An 18,599-nucleotide genomic window follows, 5' to 3' on the forward strand; every position below is an offset into this window, starting at 1 on the left:
CGCCCTCTCTCTCTCTCCCTGCCCCCCTCTCTGCACACAGAACCACACACGCACACCCCCCCCCTCCCCTGCCTCCCTCCCCGCGCGCCGCCCGCCCCGCCAGCCCCGCTCGCCCTCGCGCGCTCGGAAGGGAGTCGCGAGACGTCGGAGCGGCGGCCACGTAGCGCTGCGGCGGCGGCGGCGGCCGAGGCCGGGTCTGCGGAGCGGCCCTGAGGACAGACGTTGGGCAGGGGGGAGGGGCCGGCCCGGCCGGCGGTTGTTACTCGAGCGCCGCGGCTACAGGCCCCCCGCCGCAGGGATGGACCGCCGAGGCGGCGGTCGGGGCGGCGGAGGCGGAGGCGGCCGGCCAGGGTGAGTAGGGGCCCCTGCCCCCCACGCACACGACACAGTCGCGGCTGCGCCCCTGGCAGCAGCCCTTCCTCTCCGCCGCCCGCCGAGCCGACAGGGGCTCTGGGCGCCGGGTTAACCCTTCGCCGAGGCAGCTGCGTGCACTAGGCCGGAGCAGCCCCCATCCGGCGAGGAGGCCCCGGGCGCTGAGCTCTTCTGGCCCCGAGCCTGGCTGGAGGCGCCCGCTTCTGTCCCTTCGCCCCCTCTTTCTCGGACCCGGGCTGGGCTCCAGTTTTGCAGAGTGCGCTCGCCCAGAGGCCCGAGGGGAAGCTGGGGTTGCACGGGGTAGCGGGCCGAGGGAAGGTTTGCACCGGTCCTCCTTCCAGCATTCTCCTGCTCCGCTGCTGGTGGCTTGCACCCACTGCCTCCCCTGCCCTGCGGCTGCGCCCAAACCACCAACCCCCGGGAGTATTGTGCCGCCTGAGATAAAAATGCATCTAAGTGTACACCCGCCCAATACTCACCCAGAGGGTAATACAGACCTTTCTCCACCCCCACCACAGCCTCCCCTCCAATCAGGCTCTGCTTAAGATTTTTAGATGGGAGCCACTAAAGGTAGTGACACCCCCGTTACATCTGCACAGAACATGTTCATTGTCGAAGAATGTCTCCGCCAGAAATGAAAAATACCCCTGCTTCACCCTGGAACACTGTCTTCACGATTTAAGATCCCGTCTGCCCTTCTTGAAGAGGGCCAGTCTTTGATCACATCTAGCACATCCCTCCCCCACAACACGCGCGCGCGCGCGCACACACACACACACACACACACACACACACACACACACACTTCCTGATTGCTAAACAGTCCCTGTCATCGCGGATCCATTGTCAGGAATGGCTTGTGCCAATCAAAGGAATGTGCTTTTGCCTTTGGAGAAGGGTGCTTTCCACAACCATGTTCTCAGGATGTTGCCGTGTGAGTCTGTCTTTGATTGTCCTCAGGTTGCCTCTGTGTTCAAGTATCATCTTTCCAGTGTTTCCCCTGTATACATTACATCTCCCGTGGATCCCCGGTAATACCTGAGTGATGGGTTTTTTCCCCCAGTTAATTACCTATGGCGTGTGGGAATTTCATTTTTTTAAAAATTTCGTTTGTTTTGTTGTAATGTTTAACATCTGTGGTCAAGGCATAGTAAATATATAGGGTAATATTTTGGGACGAATGTGTTTGTTTTCTTTTCCAGAGATGGCATGGTCCGTATTGTTCTGGGAATGGCAAATAGCACATGCTTTGTTGACAACATGTGTGTGCTTAGGGAATGAAGAGCTGCTGTGGCTGGCGTGTGAGAGTGTGTGCCCTGAATGCTGGTTGTGTTCCCATGTAGGGCTGATTTGAGAGTGGTGAGCTGTACTGTGATAGGGCTGGCAGGCATCTGGGATGTTTTTATCAGGACTGTGCACATATATTCAGATAGATACTGCCTTTAGTATAATTTTGTTGAAAATGTACACTGCTGCGTTTTCGGGATTCTGAAAATGTCTGTTTTAGTGGTTCCTAACCTCTCTTTGGATTCATGGAAGCCTTTAGGACCCTCTTCCAGGGGAAATAGACACTCATAATTTTGTATGCCGTTACTGTCATCTTGAGCCTGGTCCTGGGCCCCGAGGTTAAAATCTGTATTGAAAGGACTTCTTTGAGTTTTGTGTTTTGCTTTCTTTCTTTCTTGAGGATTGGCATTACTTTGGTCCTGAGTAGTAAGCAACAAACTAGATGAAATATGCACCCTTGTGTTTTGTTCTTTAATTACAGTGAGTTAGGTATTTGTACGGTATCATTTCCCTGTCTTTCAGTAAAGAATGTATGTGAGAATTTCAGAAAAAGTTAAAACTGGAGTCAAAGTAACTTGTCTAAATGTGTCTAAATGTGCCTGGCACTATCTTCTAAATGTAGCAGATTTCAACAGCAGAATCAATGGTCTGTTTTCTAATGCCTATCTGGAATCATTTTGTGTTGTTTGAGGCTGATCTGATCTCTTAAAAGAAGGCCTTATCTTTCCCATGGTAGAGTACCTGCTCTGTGAAGATTTTTCAGCTTTATTAAATGTGATTTCATGTCTTTTTTTCAGGGTGATATTACCATCAGAATCATCCATTTTTAAATTTTGTTTTAATGGAAGGACTTTAATTATAATAAGGAAATTCAGTCTCCATGTTTAAAATCTAGAACTAGGTATGAATGTTGCACCATTCTACAATAAGCACGGCATAAATATCAACTATTCTTGTTTAAATCACCCTGCCCTCAGCCTTTGCCTTTTGACCATATCTCAGTCAGGAGACAGTGTGTGATAGTGTTATGATGGACAGTGAGATAAAAGAAACAGGTCCCCAGCTCTCCAGGAGCTTGTAATTCTGATAATATTTTTCGCTTACAAAATCCTTTAGGACTTTCATATTTTTGGTATTTTGGAGTTTCTGAGAGGCTAAGGAATTTATGGTATTAACAGCATTTTGGATGGCAAGGGAGCCTTGGACTCTTGCATAAAACCTGTTTCATTTACCTGAAGGATAGCGTTTATTCTAATAATTACGCAGTATATCTTATGAAATTTGAAAGCATGCTGAGATTGCAAATACTGCATTTTTATTATCTAATAAACATGATTGAGGTGGCATATATTGCAGGTTATATATATTTTTTCATGTCATGCCTAAAGTTTTACTGTCAGAAATTATTTGCCTATTGTAAGCCCAAGGAATTTCACAATTGCAAATATGTTACTTTTCTTTCTCTGTAGTATATGACAAATCATTAAAATCTCAGGGGACAGTGTGCTTCCTTGATTTAACATCACAGAACCTCTTCTAACCAGTCACTTACGTAGGTAAACACCCACACACCACAAAGCAGCTGATCATATAACTCATATGGCTGTGAGAACAGCATTCTCTTTGCCAAATTCAGAGCTTGGAAGCTGGAAAACAATTGCATAGCAGTGAAACCCGGAGTAGTGGTGCCGGCAGCTCACTCTCATTAACACAAACAGCTTGCTGTAGTTTTTTCAAGGCTCTTCTTCAGACACCCTTCCCTTAGGAGGTTTCAAATCAGCAGCTTCTACTCAAGGGAAACAGCACCTACTTTCTGCAACTGTGGCCTCAAGATCTGATGCGTGACACCCAGAGCTGTTTCCATTTCTGCTCTCAGTATGGGAAGTAATCTTGTAGTGTGGTAAGAAAATACTTTTCAAGTCTGTAGAAAAAAGTTGATTAGTAATGCTGCTGATGTGATTTTGTTTTTGAATGTCTGAAACCTTTCGAAGAAGCAGACTTGTAAAAGTGAACTGTTTAAAAACAAATCACCCTTTTCTCAAGAGTTTGAGAAAATGTCACCAAAATGTGAATATACTCTTGAGTTTCATTTCCCTTGTTCTAAAAAGTCAGTTGAGAGACAACCAGAGCAAAAAAGAACTCAACTGGATTCTCTCGTATTTTGAATCGTAGCCTTTGGAACTAAAGGAGGTGACTGCATTTCCTCGCCAGGAATTCCTGAGTCTTATGCTACTGTTTTAGGTATGATGTTTTTCTCATCTATTGTCATCATTTCAGACAGCATTTTGATAAAATGATCTTGATAAGCAGAATTTATTTTAATAAAAGTTAGTTGGTGTTGGAGTTAGTGACTTTCGCTGAGGGAGGATCAGGGAGATGGTTCTTTGGAGCCAGGCAGAACTAGATTTGAATAAAGCTCTGCTGCCTTTACAGCATTGGACTAGTCACCTTGACCTCTCTCTAGCCTCAGTTTCCTCATCAGAAGAATGGGGTTTGTTATGATATTAGAGATAAAACATATGAACTTCTGGAACACAGGCACATATACACATTAAGGACTCAATAGTAGGACAGGAGTGATGTGGGAGTGAAACTCCTGATCATTTTGGCTTACAGGATTTAGAAGTCTGGTGCTGCGATCTGCATACTTTAATTTGTGCCAATTTGAGATGAAAAAATTGCAAATATTTAACTTGGTGCATACCTAAGTCTTGCAGGTGCACCGTGCTTGTTGGAACTTTGATTTGTTGCTCTATGGCTGGCTGAACTTGGTGGAGACAATAAAACTTAGCTCCAAATTCAACAGTGTTAACCCACAGGCTGTGCTTGTTTTAAGCCTTTGCAGAGCTTACGTGGTGAAATGGGTATTTTAGGACACTCATGTAGCTCAGTGAGTTCTGTGTCCAGAGTTGAATCACGTGCAAAGCCTTGTGTAAGTTTTCATGGTTAATGCAAGTCATAAATGCTTGGTGGAATCAGTGAAGACATCAGATGCTTATTTTAGTTAATCTGTTTGTTTATATAGCAGCTATCTTTGATATTTGAAAAAACTTACTAACATTTTTTTTCTTAAAAAATTCTCAAAAAAAAATTCTCATTGCTCTTCTGAGGTTTTGATCATAAACTATTATTAGGGCTATAAGTTTGAGTGCCTAAGGCATTTTTGCTTTAATGGGTGAAGGAAAGAAAAGTAAGGTCCCTTACCTGTCAAATTTGATCAGTTCTCCACTTTAGACCTATACCTTTAGGTTGTGTGTATAGCTCCCAGTATTGTTTTTAGTCAAAAAGGCAAGTTTATGGTAAAATACATTATTTTTTTTTTAAATGGCAACCCACTTCAGTACTCTTGCCTGGAAAATCCCATGGACGGGTGGAGGAGCCTGGTAGGCTACAGTCCATGGGGTCGCAAAGAGTCGGACACGACTGAGCGACTTCACATACATAAACATAGTTTAAGATTCTAGTTACTTTGAAAAGTAGTTTCAGGGAACATATACAGTTTTATTCAATACACAGAACTTTTAAAATAGGGTTTCTTGAGTTCTATAGAATTATATTATTCTGTCATTTTTGCAAACTATCACTGTGATAAGTCCATAACCCAAGAGTTAGCTAGAGACTTTTCCAATAAGGTAGGGACATCAGTAATGCATTAGGAAATAGCTCAAGGGAATCTGCTAAGCCTTATTTTCTTTTATCATTGAGCCACTTAGGGGTTTGCCCATCAGTGGAATCGGTCACTAGTATTGGATTGCTGATAAAGAGGAATTGGCAAGTAATGGTCTTAGACTCACCTTAGACTTTGCAGAACACTTGAAAAAAACTTAGCCTTGGCCAGAATGTATAACAGCAGCATTTATACTTTGTGAACCCACTGACTAAATAAGGTTTAGATGATTGAGTTAACATAACTTTTTCTCAACTATAATATATTTTGCTAAGTAAACTTTTTTTTGGAAGTGGTGCTATTTTTTTTTTTTTCTGTCTAGTTTACTGGAGTCAAATGGCTCAGTAGATGGCTTGTTGCTTTTGTCAGTTTCTTGATACACCAGCTGGTGTGTGGTGAGAAGGGATTGTTGGAAGAGAATAAGAATGGAAATAATGCAAAGAATGGCTCCTGAGCATGATTTTTGGTCTTTTCCATGGATGTAAAGACCATGATATCAGAGAATTGTGACTCTACCTGGATTTCACCAAGATAGGTAGTGTGGGTGATTCCTTTTGACTTCAATGCTAGTGTAGAATATAATCTTCAACATATTTATACTTTCAGCTTTGTGATTTAGATTCAGTTCAGGGGATTCAGTGGAATATAACTTCTTTTTTTAAATAATCTTTTTGAAATTTTTGGTTTATTTTTCGCTGCGCTGGGTCTTAGTTGCTGCCTGTGGGCTTTCTCTAGTTGCGTTGAGCAGGGACTGCTCTGGAGTTGCGGTGCATGGGATTCTCACTGTGGGGATTTCTCTCGGGGAGCAGAAGCTCTAGGTGCGGGGGCTTCAGTAGTTGTGGCGCACGGGCTTAGTTGCTCCACAGCATGTGGGGTCTTCCTGGACCAGGGATTCAACTTGTGTCCTCTGCATTGGCAAGTGAATTCTTAACCACTGGACCACCAGGGAAGTCCCAGAATATAACTTCTTAATTATACTGTGTGAGCTATAAAATGAGATTTATAACTAGGCCCTTATAAATTGTTTTTACCCTTTTGAATATACCATTTTAATATATCTAGAATAATATCAGTGGCCAATGAATACTGAAATGCAAAAATAATACAGTAAAATGCTGTTTTGTTTCTTGAGGGGTTGGCAGGGAGATCACTTGTGACCTCAGTTTTGTAGATAAATCTGTTTTTTTCCCACAGTTCCTCTTAAAACTATGTCCCAGCTGCCCATGGACTTTTCCTATATTAATATACTAACAGCTGGAGTTTGAACAAAAAATATCTTAATGACCTGGATAACCACAATGGTGTGATTACTCACCTAGAGCCAGACATCCTGAAGTGTGAAGTCAAGTGGGCCTTTGGAAGCATCACTACAAAGATAGTGGAGGTGATGGAATTCCAGCTGGATTATTTCAAATCCTCAAAGATGATGCTGTTAAAGTGCTGCACTCAATATGCCATCAAATTTGGAAAAGTCAGCAGTGACCACAGGACTGGAAAAGGTCATTTTTCATTCCAGTCCGAAGAAGGTCAGTGCCAAAGAATGTTCAAACTACCACAGAATTGCACTCATTTCACATACTAGAAAAGTAATGCTCAAAATCCTTTAAGCTTGGCTTCAACAGTTTGTGAACCAAGAAATTCCAGATGTACAAGCTGGATTTAGAAAAGGCAGAAGAATCAGAGATCAAATTGCCAACATCCATTGGATCATAGAAAAAGCAAGCGAATTCCAGAAAAACATCTTACTTCTGCTTCATTGACTGCACTAAAGTGTTTGACTGTGTAGATCACAGCAAACTGGAAAATTCTTAAAGAAATGGAAATACAAGACCACTTTACCTGTCTCTTGAGAAACCTATATGCAGGTCAAGAAGCAACAGTTAGAACCAGACATGGAAAAACAGATCGGTTCAAAATTGGGAAAGGAGTATGTTAAGGCTATCTATTATCAACCTGCTTATTTAACTTATGTACAGAGTACATCATGTGAAATGCCTGGCTGAATGAATCATAAGCTGGAATCAGGATTGAGGGGAGAAATATCAATAACCTCAGATATACAGATGACGGCACCCTTATGGCAGAAAGTGAAGAAGAATTAAAGAGATTAAAGAGCATCTTGATAAAGGTGAAAGAGGAGAGTGAAAAGGCTAGCTTAAAACTCAACATTCAGATCATGGCATCTGGTCCCATCACTTCATGGCAAATAGATGGGGAAGCAGTGGAAACAGTGGACTCCAAAATCACTGCAGATAGTGACTGTAGCCGTAAAATTAAAAGCCACTTGGAAGTGGCTTGGAAGAAAGCCAAGTGCTCCTTGGAAGAAAAACAATGACAAATATAGACAGCGTCTTGAAAAGCAGAGACATTACTGTGCCTCTAAAGATTTGTATAGTCAAAGCTATGGTTTTTCCAGTAGTCATGTATGAATGTGAGAGCTGGACCATAAAGAAGGCTGAGTGCCAAAGAATTGATGCCTTCGAATTGTGGTGCTGGAGGACTTTTGAGAGTCCCTTGGACAGCAAGTAGACCAAACCAGTCAATCCTAAAGGAAATCAACCCTGAATATTCATTGGAAGGATTGTTGCTAAAGCTGATGCTCCAATACTTTGGTGTATTATTTGAAGAGCCAACTCATTGGAAAAGACCCTAATGATGGGAAAGATTGAAGACAGGCAGAGAAGGGGACAACAGAATATGAGATGATTGATTGGCATCACCAACTTAATGGACATGAGTTTGGGGAAACTCCAGGAGATGGTGAAGGACAGGGAAGCCTGGTGTGCTGCAGTCCATGGGGTCACAAAGAGTCAGACATGAATGAGTGACTGAACAAGAGTTTGAACTTAACCTTGCCTGAAGCATCCTGAGCTCTTCAGTTTTCTTCAGCATACCAGGTGTACGCACTAGGCATACAAAGTCATTTAAATTAACTCAGTAAGTGTTTAGGAAAATCCTAAATCCTTATAGTAAGAACTGGATACGTAAGTTAGTGTATATTCATGCAACTGAGTAAATTTTATATGGCTACAAAAAAGAATGAAGAAGCGATATATTATTGTGAAAAATCTCTAAGCCATATGTAAGTGTAATACAGTATGTACTCATTTGAGTATGGCTTATAAGATTCACTCATATTGTGTGTAACAGTACTTCATTTATTCTCATATAATATTTCATTGTATACATACATTATAATTTATTTCTCCATTCTACCATCAATGGACATTTGGATTGTTTCTTGTGTAGCTGTCATGAGTAATGCTGCTGTATTCACTGTATTCTCTTCTGTACTTAAAATTTTTGATCCTTGCATGTGTATACTAAATAATTTTTCTAATTTAAAAATTATATCATTTCAATTTGCTAGTTTCCTCCTATCAGACTGTGGTAAACAACCTATACACTTAAGCATCCATTCCAACTTGTGAGGAATTAAAACTGTATCCAAAAGGTAGTTTTTTCTGCCTTTCAGAAACTCCTCAACCTTTTCATCACCTCAAATGGAAAGTTAGATTTTTTTCTTTAAAGATGACTTGTGTCTCTAAGGTCAGGTGGTACAGAGTCCTAAAGACATGTCCACAGGAGCCGGCTTTTGCAGGGTTGGACTCTTCTAAATCTAGAACTGGTGTTTATTTAATTCTCCGTAACACTGTTTTCTCAAACTTCTGGACCATGATCCACAGAGAGAAGCAGTATGTGCATGCCCACATGTATTCCCTCACCTGTGTTCCACCACCTACAGCTGAAGCAAAGCTCCAGGAACAGGACTTAGTCTTACCATCTGTGAGACAGTCTGTTATTTTCCACTGTTTCGTTTGTAAAAATTGGGTTGGGACAGACAGTTTGAAAATCACTGCCCTAAGTAGAACTTAACAAAAAGTATTTTCTTGAAATTGATGCTAAACAAATGCTTACTGGATTAAATCGGGATGGGGGGAGTGGTAAAATGAAAAGCTGTGCTTAATGGTATGAGTTTGAAGTGTTAAGAAACGTGGCATGAAGGAAATCATCATAGTTATGGCCTTAGTTATTGCATTATTGTTGTTTAGTCGCTAAGTTGTGTCTGATTTGAGACCTCATGGACTGTAACCCACAGACAGATTCCTCTGTCTGTGAGATTTCCCCAACAAGAATACTGGAGTGGGTTGCCATTTCTTTCTCCAGGGGATCTTGGCTCAGGAATTGAACCTGCATCTCCTGCATTGGCAGGCAGATTCTTTACCACTCAGCCTCACCAGGGAAGCCCAGTTATTGCATAAAGAGAGTTAATTCTTAAAGATGAAACTTTGGAAAGGTTAAAATTTTGGACTCTTATTTTGCCTAGCATTTAAACTATGTTCTTCTAAAAGATGGGACACCTATTATTGCTTAATACACACACACATACAGTCAAGCACTGGCTACTTGTAGAATTGAGTGGACTAAGAAATATATACAAATACATATAAACATACACAAATGTAATAAACATATACAGCATGACCTTTAACACAAAGTGTGGTTTAAATAACAATTAACTTGTGTAAAATGGTTATAGAATAAAAATACATCAAGGACTCAATGGTGAATTTTTACCTCTGTGTGAAAATCAGACTCTGGGCTTGGACTATATTTCAGAGATGGCTCTGTCAGAAAAGCAATCATCAGAACCTGGTTGAATGGAAGGACAAAACTTAAAAGTTACTTGGTTGGAGTTTTCTTTCATTTCCGTATCTGAAGTTATGTATACTGTGAATATGTCTGTATTTTTCTTTATTTATCTATCATTTAATCCTCATATAACCCTTTGAGGTAGGTATTATTAACCCCATTTTTCAACAGGGAAGTTAAGACAAAGTGAGGTTATATATCTTGCCAAAGTGAATGTATTCTTTTCTTGGTGTTGAGATTTTGTAGGAAAAGACCCATCAAATGATTTTATTTTGGTAATTGAAAAATTAGTTTTAAAATTAAATTTAAAAATCCATAAATATTTCTGGCTTTTAGAAGCCAGAGACTATGTAAGTAATTTCGTTAAATTGTTATTAAAAAATATATATTTGGGCCATGCCACGTAGTGTGCAGTATCCTAGTTCCCCAACCAGGGATCAAATCTGTGCCCCTGTAGTGGAAGCCTGAAGGCCTAACCTCTGGACCAGCAGGGGAGTCCCTGTTTTATTTTTTAAATTAATGTACAGTAAAATTGATATTTTGGCATGTGTACAGTTCTTTGTATTAGTACCTGTATAGATTCATGTTACCACCACCACGTCGGGATAGAGAACAAGTCCATCACTCAAGACTCTTTCCTGTAATCCCTTTGCATTGGTGCTCTCCCCCACCCTCCACTCTGGCAACCATTGATCTGTTGTCCATCTCTATAGTTTTCTCTTTTGGAAAGCGCTCTGTAAATAGGATCAGTCTGTATGTAACCTTTTGAGACTGTCTTCCTCCACTTAGCATAATGCCTATGAGATTCATCCAAGTTTTTTGGGTATCAACAGTTTGTTCCTTTTTATCACCAAGTAATATCCTATTGTGTGGGTATACCACAGATTGTTGATTCATTCTTGAAGGACATTTGGATTGTTTCTAGTTTTGGGTGAATATAAATTCTCATTTCTCTAGAGTAAATACCTAGGTATGGGATTGCTTGATGATATGATGTGTGTGTTTTAACTTTTTAACAAACTGCCAAACTGTTTTCCAGCGAGAATGTGCCCTTTTGTATCTCTGCCAGTAACATAGGAAAGTCTTGTTTGGTTTCCATCTTTGCTGACACTTGAAATTGTCTTTTTTATCTTCACTGCCCTAATGGGTGTGTGTGTGAAAGTGTAGTCACTCAATCGTGTCCAGCTCTTTGCAAACCGTGGACTGCAGCCCACCAGGCTCCTCTGTCCAGGGAATTCTCCAGGCAAGAATACTGGAGTGGGTATCCATTCCCTTCTCCAGGGGGTCTTCCCGACCCAGTGATTGAACCCGGTTCTCCTGCATTTCAGGCAGATTTTTTACTATCTGAGCTATCAAGGAAGCCTGAGTCCTAATGAGGATGTAGAAATAATTCATTTTGACACTTAGGACCAGAATCTGGGTAATAGACCAAGCTGTGCCATCAAGTAGCTGTTGACCTTACTGGAACCATTTAACATTTTAAAGCCTCATTTTTCTTTGCACCTCTCATATAATAGAGAATATTGAATATGTTGTAAGTTGTCTTGCAGCTCCCCAGTTCATTGGTATGGAAGCATAAATCCTTGGCAACAGGACAGATTTGTGTTGCTTGTGCAAAAAAATCTATTAACGGAGCTAAGCTAAGGTGTAAACACTAAAAACAATATATGTCTATTTGTAAGTAGACTCTGTGTGAAATAACTTGATATTTATAACTGTAATTTAGCTCTAGCTAAGCATTATAATACGGAGATGTGTCTGTCATGTCTATAAGCCAAAATTACATAGCTAATGTTGCAGTTGACGTTGACAACCTAGAGTCTTTGGCTAATGTTGGATGTTTTCATAATAGAACTATTTCTCAGCTTTCTAGGGCTATTGTTTACAGTAAGTTCAGTAACAAATATTTTACCATTTTCAGTCATGAACAGGGGATCATTTTTTTTTAATTACGTATTTGGGTACTTAGTGTCTTACTTGAATGTGAAACAAATTGCTTCTATAGTGTTATGAAGAATAATTTATTATTTTTCTAAAGAATTATACAAGCTTATCCAAAATTATTTAAGGATTACAGAAAAATATGAAGAAACAAAAGATCTCCTTCTTCATCTTTACCCCATCCTAGGTATCTCTCAGTATGAGCATACATATGCATAGTTGTATGTGCATAGTTTTATGTAGTGGGATTGCTTGATTCCGTTCCCACATGTACTTTTACTCTCATTTTTTCTCATGTGGACATATTTCTGTGTCAATTAATATAAACCTACATCATCCTTCGAATGACTGTGTAGTATGCCAGGATCTGTGTGTATCATTATTTTTATTTTTTATTTTTTTGTGTGTGTATCATTATTTATGTTTCAAGTTTTTGTTATATTAAGTAGTGCTATAAAATGAATACCCTTGTATACATATCTTTTTATATTTGTGTTATTATCTATTAATGAGGAATTCTCGATAGCTGGGTCCAAAAATATGCACACTTCACACTTAGGAAAGTAGTGCTGAGTTGCTCTAATGAAGGTTATTCCATAGTCACATAACATTCTGGTCTATATTGGCCAAACCAGGTACTGTCAGAAGTCCGGTTATCTTGGCATTAGCCAGTTTGGGATTTTAAGCCATAAAACATATCTATACATGTTTGTAGGTGAATCCTGCTGGAAAAACTCAGTCCATTTGGTAATTGATAGTCTTTACCAAGTAAATCTGAAAATGTTGAAAAACATCAAAGTTAAAAAAGCAGTTTTTAAAAAAACAAACAGTTTTTAAGGGAATTCCCTAGTGATCCAGTGGTTAGGACTCTGTACTTGCACTGCTGAAGGCCGCAGTTGAGTCCCTGGTTGGGGAGCTGAAGTCCTGCAAGCCACGTGGCATGGGAAAAAAAGTTTTAAAAGCCTTCACTTTTTGTAAAGTAATTAGCTTCCAACTAATAAAAATAAATAAAAGGAAAAAAAAGTCCTCACTTTTGAGAAAAACTAATAAAGCTGTTTTTTTAATTCAAAGAAAATCTTTTCATTAATGTGGTTATACCTCAATTTGTACTACCCCTGTAAGTTCTCTTTTTTAAAATTAAAAAAAAAAAAAAAAATTTGGAATAATTTTAGATTCACAGAAAAAATGTGAAACAGGTATTTTTTTCTTTTTTAATTTATTTTAATTGGAGGCTAATTACTTTACAATATTGTGGTGGTTTTTGCCATACATTCACATGAGTCAGCCATGGGTGTACATGTGTTCCCCATCCTGACCTTCCGTCCCACCTCCCTCCCCATCCCATCCCTCAGGGTCATCCCAGTGCACCAGCCCCGAGCACCCTGCCTCATGCATTGGACCTGGACTGGTGATCTATTTCACATATGATAATACACATGTTTCAGTGCTATTCTCTCAAATCATCCCACCCTCACCTTCTCCCACAGAGTCCAAAAATCTGTTCTTTACATCTGTGTCTCTTTTGCTGTCTCGCATATAGGGTCATCGTTACCATCTTTCTAAATTCTGTATATACGCGTTAATATACTGTGTTGGTGTTTTTCTTTCTTACTTTGCTCTGTATAATAGGCTCCAGTTTCATCCACCTCATTAGAACTGACTCAAATGCATTCTTTTTAATAGTGGAGTAATATTCCATTGTGTATATGTACCACAGCTTTCCTATCCATTTGACTGCCAGTGGACATCTAGGTTGCTTCCATGTCCTGGCTATTAAACAGTGCTGCGATGAACATTGGGGTGCACATGTCTCTTTCAGTTCTGGTTTCCTCGGTGTGTATGCTCAGCAGTGGGATTGCTGGGTCATATGGTAGTTCTGTTTCCAGTTTTTAAGGAATCTCCACACTGTTCTCCATAGTGGCTGTACTAGTTTGCATTCCCACCAACAGTGTAAGAGGGTTCCTTTTTCTCCACACCCTCTCCAGCATTTATTGTTTGTAGACTAAAACAGGTACTTGTATATCAACCTCATCCAGTTCTCTCTTTTTTCTTAAGATGAATGTATATGCATTTATTTCTTGGTTATGAAAAGAAAGCCTTAGGTTAAAATATATACTTAAAAATGTTACAGTAACACAGTACAACTAATTGTCTATAGAAATATTATAAATGCAATTGATAATCTTAAATAACTCTATAGACTTCTTGTGGTTTATGGAATACTGGTAGAGTTTAAGGTCCAGTACTCTTTTTTTTTTTTTAATATTTATTATTTATTTATTTGGCTATACCGGGTCTTCGTTGCAGCATGTGGGATCTAGTTCCCTGAACAGGGATTGAACCTGGGTCCCCTGCATTGGGAGTGTGGAGTCTTAGCCACTGGGCCACCAGGGAAGTCCCAAGGTCCAGTACTTTTAAAGGTTTATTTTTGTTTTTTCTATGACTGTGTTTCCGTTTCCTAACCTAATTCTGATACTGAGAGTTTTACCTAACAGCCATTAAAATAATATAATTTAGTCTTTCACATTACTCTGAAACAAATTGAAAACAAATTATTACTTAAAAAGCAATTACATATCAATATTTCTGAGCTTGTTACTTGCTCTACATAGATTTTAAAAGTTGAGTACTTTATATTAGAGAAATGAATCTGTAATTATTTTTAGCTAAATTCATTGTCCTCTTATAGTTGTTAGAACAGGTAAAATAAAATGGTAAGAACATTAAAGTTGATACATTTTTATTGTATATTTGGCAAACTGAAAATTAGCATTTGAAAATTACTTCACTGTGTTGACGTTTTGTTCACATTTAGTTATAATAAAGGTAGAATGTGAAAATATTCCCAATGATTATATCTTATGGATAAAGTTGAAAATCATATAAACACAAAGCATAGTAATAACGATAACATTTGTATAGGGTTTTGGACATGAATTTGAGCGATCTCCAGGAGATAGTGAGGGGACAGCAAGGGAGCCTGGTGTGCTGCAGTCCCTGGGGTTGCAAAGAGTCAGACAACCTAATAACTGAACAGCAACAACAGCAAATAGGATTTTGAGATCCTTTTCTCATATATTAATTCTTTTTTAAAAACTTTAATTAAAAAAAAACACTTTAACTTTATTTTTGTTGAAGTATAATTGATTTACAGTGTTGTGTTAGTTTCAGGTATATAGCAACGTGATTCAGATATTCATCTTTACCTTCTTTCCAGATTATTTTCCCTTACACATTATTACAAAATACTGAATATGGTTCTCTTCATCTAGTTCTGTTATTGTTAAAGTCTTACATACACCAAGAAACCAGTGCTGGTACATTACTATCAGCTTAACTCTAGATTTAGTTCAGATTTCACTAATTTTTTAACTAATACTCTTTTTCTGTTTGGAAACATCCTAAATCAAGCTTTTAAACTCTGTGCTTAAATAAGCTTGAATATCTGTTCACAGATTAATTTTAGTCATACATAGTCATACCATGTATAATGTATCTCTATATTTGTCTAGATAAATTTAAAGTATCTTTGACATTGTTATCTTTGAAAGTTATCTTTTGATGTTCACAGATGTCTGCCCAAGGCTATATTAGGGTAGGTTTGGAGGTCTTTTTCCCCCACCCTTCTTGTGACCATGCAGAAGCATAATTTATAATATGAATAAGTATAGTTCTTGCAGAGTGATACCCTTTTCAGTCCAGTTACAAGTCCCTATCTCCAGGAGCACATAGCTACCTTTTATTTTACTAAGAAATTAACTTGTGCAGGATGGTTGCACTGTCTGGCTCTGAGAGAATATAGATATTAAGTGGTTCTTGAAAGAGAAAATGGTGCTGGTTTTGCAGCAGAATACCATATATAGGTCAGTCTTCATTCCAATCCAAAAAAAAAGCAATGCCAAAGAATGTTCAGACTGCCACACAGTTGCACTCATTTCACATGCTAGAAAAGTAATGCTCAAAATACTCCAAGCTAGGCTTCAACAGTACGTGAACTTCTAGATGTTCAAACTGGATTTAGAAAAGGCAGAGGAATCAGAGATCAAATTGCCAACATCTGTTGGATCATAGGAAAAGCAAGAGAATTCCAGAAAAACATCTGCTTCATTGACTACTCTAAAGCCTTTAACTATGTAAATCACAACAAACTGGAAAATTCTTAAAAGAGATGGGAATACCAGACCACCTTACCTGCCTCCTAAGAAATCTGCATGCAGGTCAAGAAGCAACAATTAGAACTGGACGTAGAACAATGGACTGGTTCAAAATTGGGAAGGGAGTACATCAAGTCTGTGTATTGTCACCCTGCTTATTTAACTTATATGCAGAGTGCATCATGTGAAATGCTGGGCTGGATGAAGCACAAGCTGGAATCAGGATTGCTGGGAGAAATATCAGAAATATGAGTAAGCTCAGATATGCAGATGACACCACCCTTATGGCAGAAAGCAAAGAGAAACTAAAGAGCTTCTTGATGAAAGTGAGAGGAGAGTGAAAAACTCAACATTCAAAAAGCTAAGATCATGGCATCTCATCCCATCACTTCATGGCAAGTAGATGGGGAAACAATGGAAACAGTGACAGGCATTATTTTCTTGGGCTCCAAAGTCACTGGGGAATGGTGACTGCAATCATCAAATTAAAAGCCACTTGCTCCTTGGAAGAAAAGCTATGACCAACCTAGGCATCATATTAAAAAGCAGAGACATTACTTTGCTGACAAAGGTCCATTATAATCAAAGCTATGGTTTTTCCAGTAGTCACGTATGGATGTGAGAGGTGGACCATAAAGCTGAGTGCCGAAGAATTGATGCCTTCAAACTGTGGTTGGAGAAGACTCTTGAAAGTCCCTTGGACTGCAAGGAGATCAAACCAGTCCATCCTAAAGGAAATCAACCTTGAATATTTATTGGAAGGACTGATGCTGGAGCTGAAACTCCAATATTTTGGCCACCTGATGCAAAGAACTGACTCACTGGAAAAGACCCTGATGCTGGGAAGGATTGAAGGCAGGAGGAGAAGGGGACAACAGGATGAGATGGTTGGATGGCATCGCCGACTCTATGAACATGAGTTTGAGCAAGCTACAGGAGCTGGTGAAGGGCGGGAAGCCTGGCATGCTGCAGTCCATGGGGTCACAAAGAGTCAGACATGACTGAGTGACTGCACTGAACTATTATAGATGGGGTACTACTTGGGTATCTTTCACTCTTCACTTGCTAATGCAGAGAATCCCTCCTGAGGCAAACTGTGGCATCCAAACTCACTATATTTAAATGATTTATTGAAACAGTTTACATTATGGAAGAGGCAGAAGAAATTGGCAACATCACATGGGTATGGATTTTTAAAAATCACTTTCCTCCCAGCTTAAACAAAACTGTTGAATGTTCTATTAGCTTGCATGTCCTTTTATAAGTAAATAAAAATCTTCCTAAGCATTCTTGGAAACAAAAGTGGTAGTCAAGAAAAGCTTCATGAAAAAAAAAAAAAAGAAAAAAGCTTCATGAAGGAGATAGGTACTTCTGAGCTAGGTCTGCAATGGTGCTTAGAACTTTATAGTCATATAGGCTGTTGGGGGGTGGAGTGGTGATGTTCTAGATAGAAACAAAGAATGACATAACCAAAGGTTTAGAAGTGGAAAAAGTCAGAGTGCACTTTAGAAATAGCATGATGACATTAGGTGGGAGAGAAGGATTTGGGGAGCCAAGTCTGAAAAAGTCAGTTGGGTCAGATGGAGGAGGGCTTTGGAACGCTTTGCTAAGGTATTGAACTTTATTCCAAGGCTCTAGAGACCAATAATGGTTTTGTAGGAAATGACATGATCCAGATTCTTTAGGAAAGTGTAGTTTAGAAAATCTCTGTGTAAGGTGGTTTAAAAGAAGGAGGCAGAAAGACTATTGTAATGTGTGTATGATTTGATTAGGGCCTGAACACAGAGGTTATGTTAGCAATTGGAATAGGGAGGACATGTCAGTTTTTAAAAACAGGACTTGTTGGTTCATTAGGTATTGGGGTAAGGTAGAGGGAACAGCCCAGAATGAACCTGAGGTTTGGATCCTCAGTCAGAAACTACAGCTGCTTCATTTATTTGGACCTTCCACAAAATTGACCATAAAATAAGAACTTAATAACATCCTAGAACTGAGGAAAATTACGTAGTCTCCTTGTTCTAGAAACCATAAAATGCAGCTTAGAACTGACTCAGGATAGAGAAAGCAAACCAGGGAAGGAGGAAGGTAGTTTTTCATTTAACAGTGGAGAACCATTGCTATGGCTTGTACTTGCGTCTGATTTTTATACGGTGAAATGGTGTAGGCCATTTTACTTACAGGCTTTCCTGGTGGCTCAAATAGTAAAGGACCCACTTGCAATGCAGGAAACCTGGGTTCAATACCTGGGTCAGAAAGATCTCTTGCAGAAGGGAGTGGCAACCCACTCCAATATTCTCGCTTGGGCTTCCTAGGTGGCCCAGTGGTAAAGAATCCATAGGAGACTCAAGAGATGTGAGTCTGATCCCTGGGTCAGGAAGATCCCCTGGAAAAGGAAATGGGAACCCACTCCAGTATTCTTGCCTGGAAAATTCCATGGACAGAGGAGGCTAGTAGGCTACAGTTCATGGACTCAGAAGAGTTAGACATGATTGAGCAACTGAGCACATAATGTACTTATGGTGATA

General features: G+C 39.6%; 1 protein-coding gene across 4 annotated transcripts in view; it reads left to right on the top strand.

The window, feature by feature from the left end:
- Window positions 1-2: 2 nt before the first annotated feature.
- ZNF652 (zinc finger protein 652) overlaps window positions 3-18,599 on the top strand; it is a 63,599-nt gene continuing 45,002 nt past the window's right edge. For 2 of the 4 annotated variants that reach the window (XM_070479319.1, XM_020871235.2), the window contains exon 1: window positions 3-351. The gene's annotated coding sequence lies outside the window, so the exon portion shown is untranslated. Of the gene's footprint in view, window positions 352-1,192; window positions 1,307-3,857; window positions 3,901-18,599 lie in introns of those variants that run through there. The other 2 variants (XM_070479321.1, XM_070479320.1) reach the window with 2 other exon arrangements.

This window comes from Odocoileus virginianus, chromosome 17 (assembly GCF_023699985.2).
Source record: "Odocoileus virginianus isolate 20LAN1187 ecotype Illinois chromosome 17, Ovbor_1.2, whole genome shotgun sequence".
Classification (NCBI taxonomy): domain Eukaryota; kingdom Metazoa; phylum Chordata; class Mammalia; order Artiodactyla; family Cervidae; genus Odocoileus; species Odocoileus virginianus.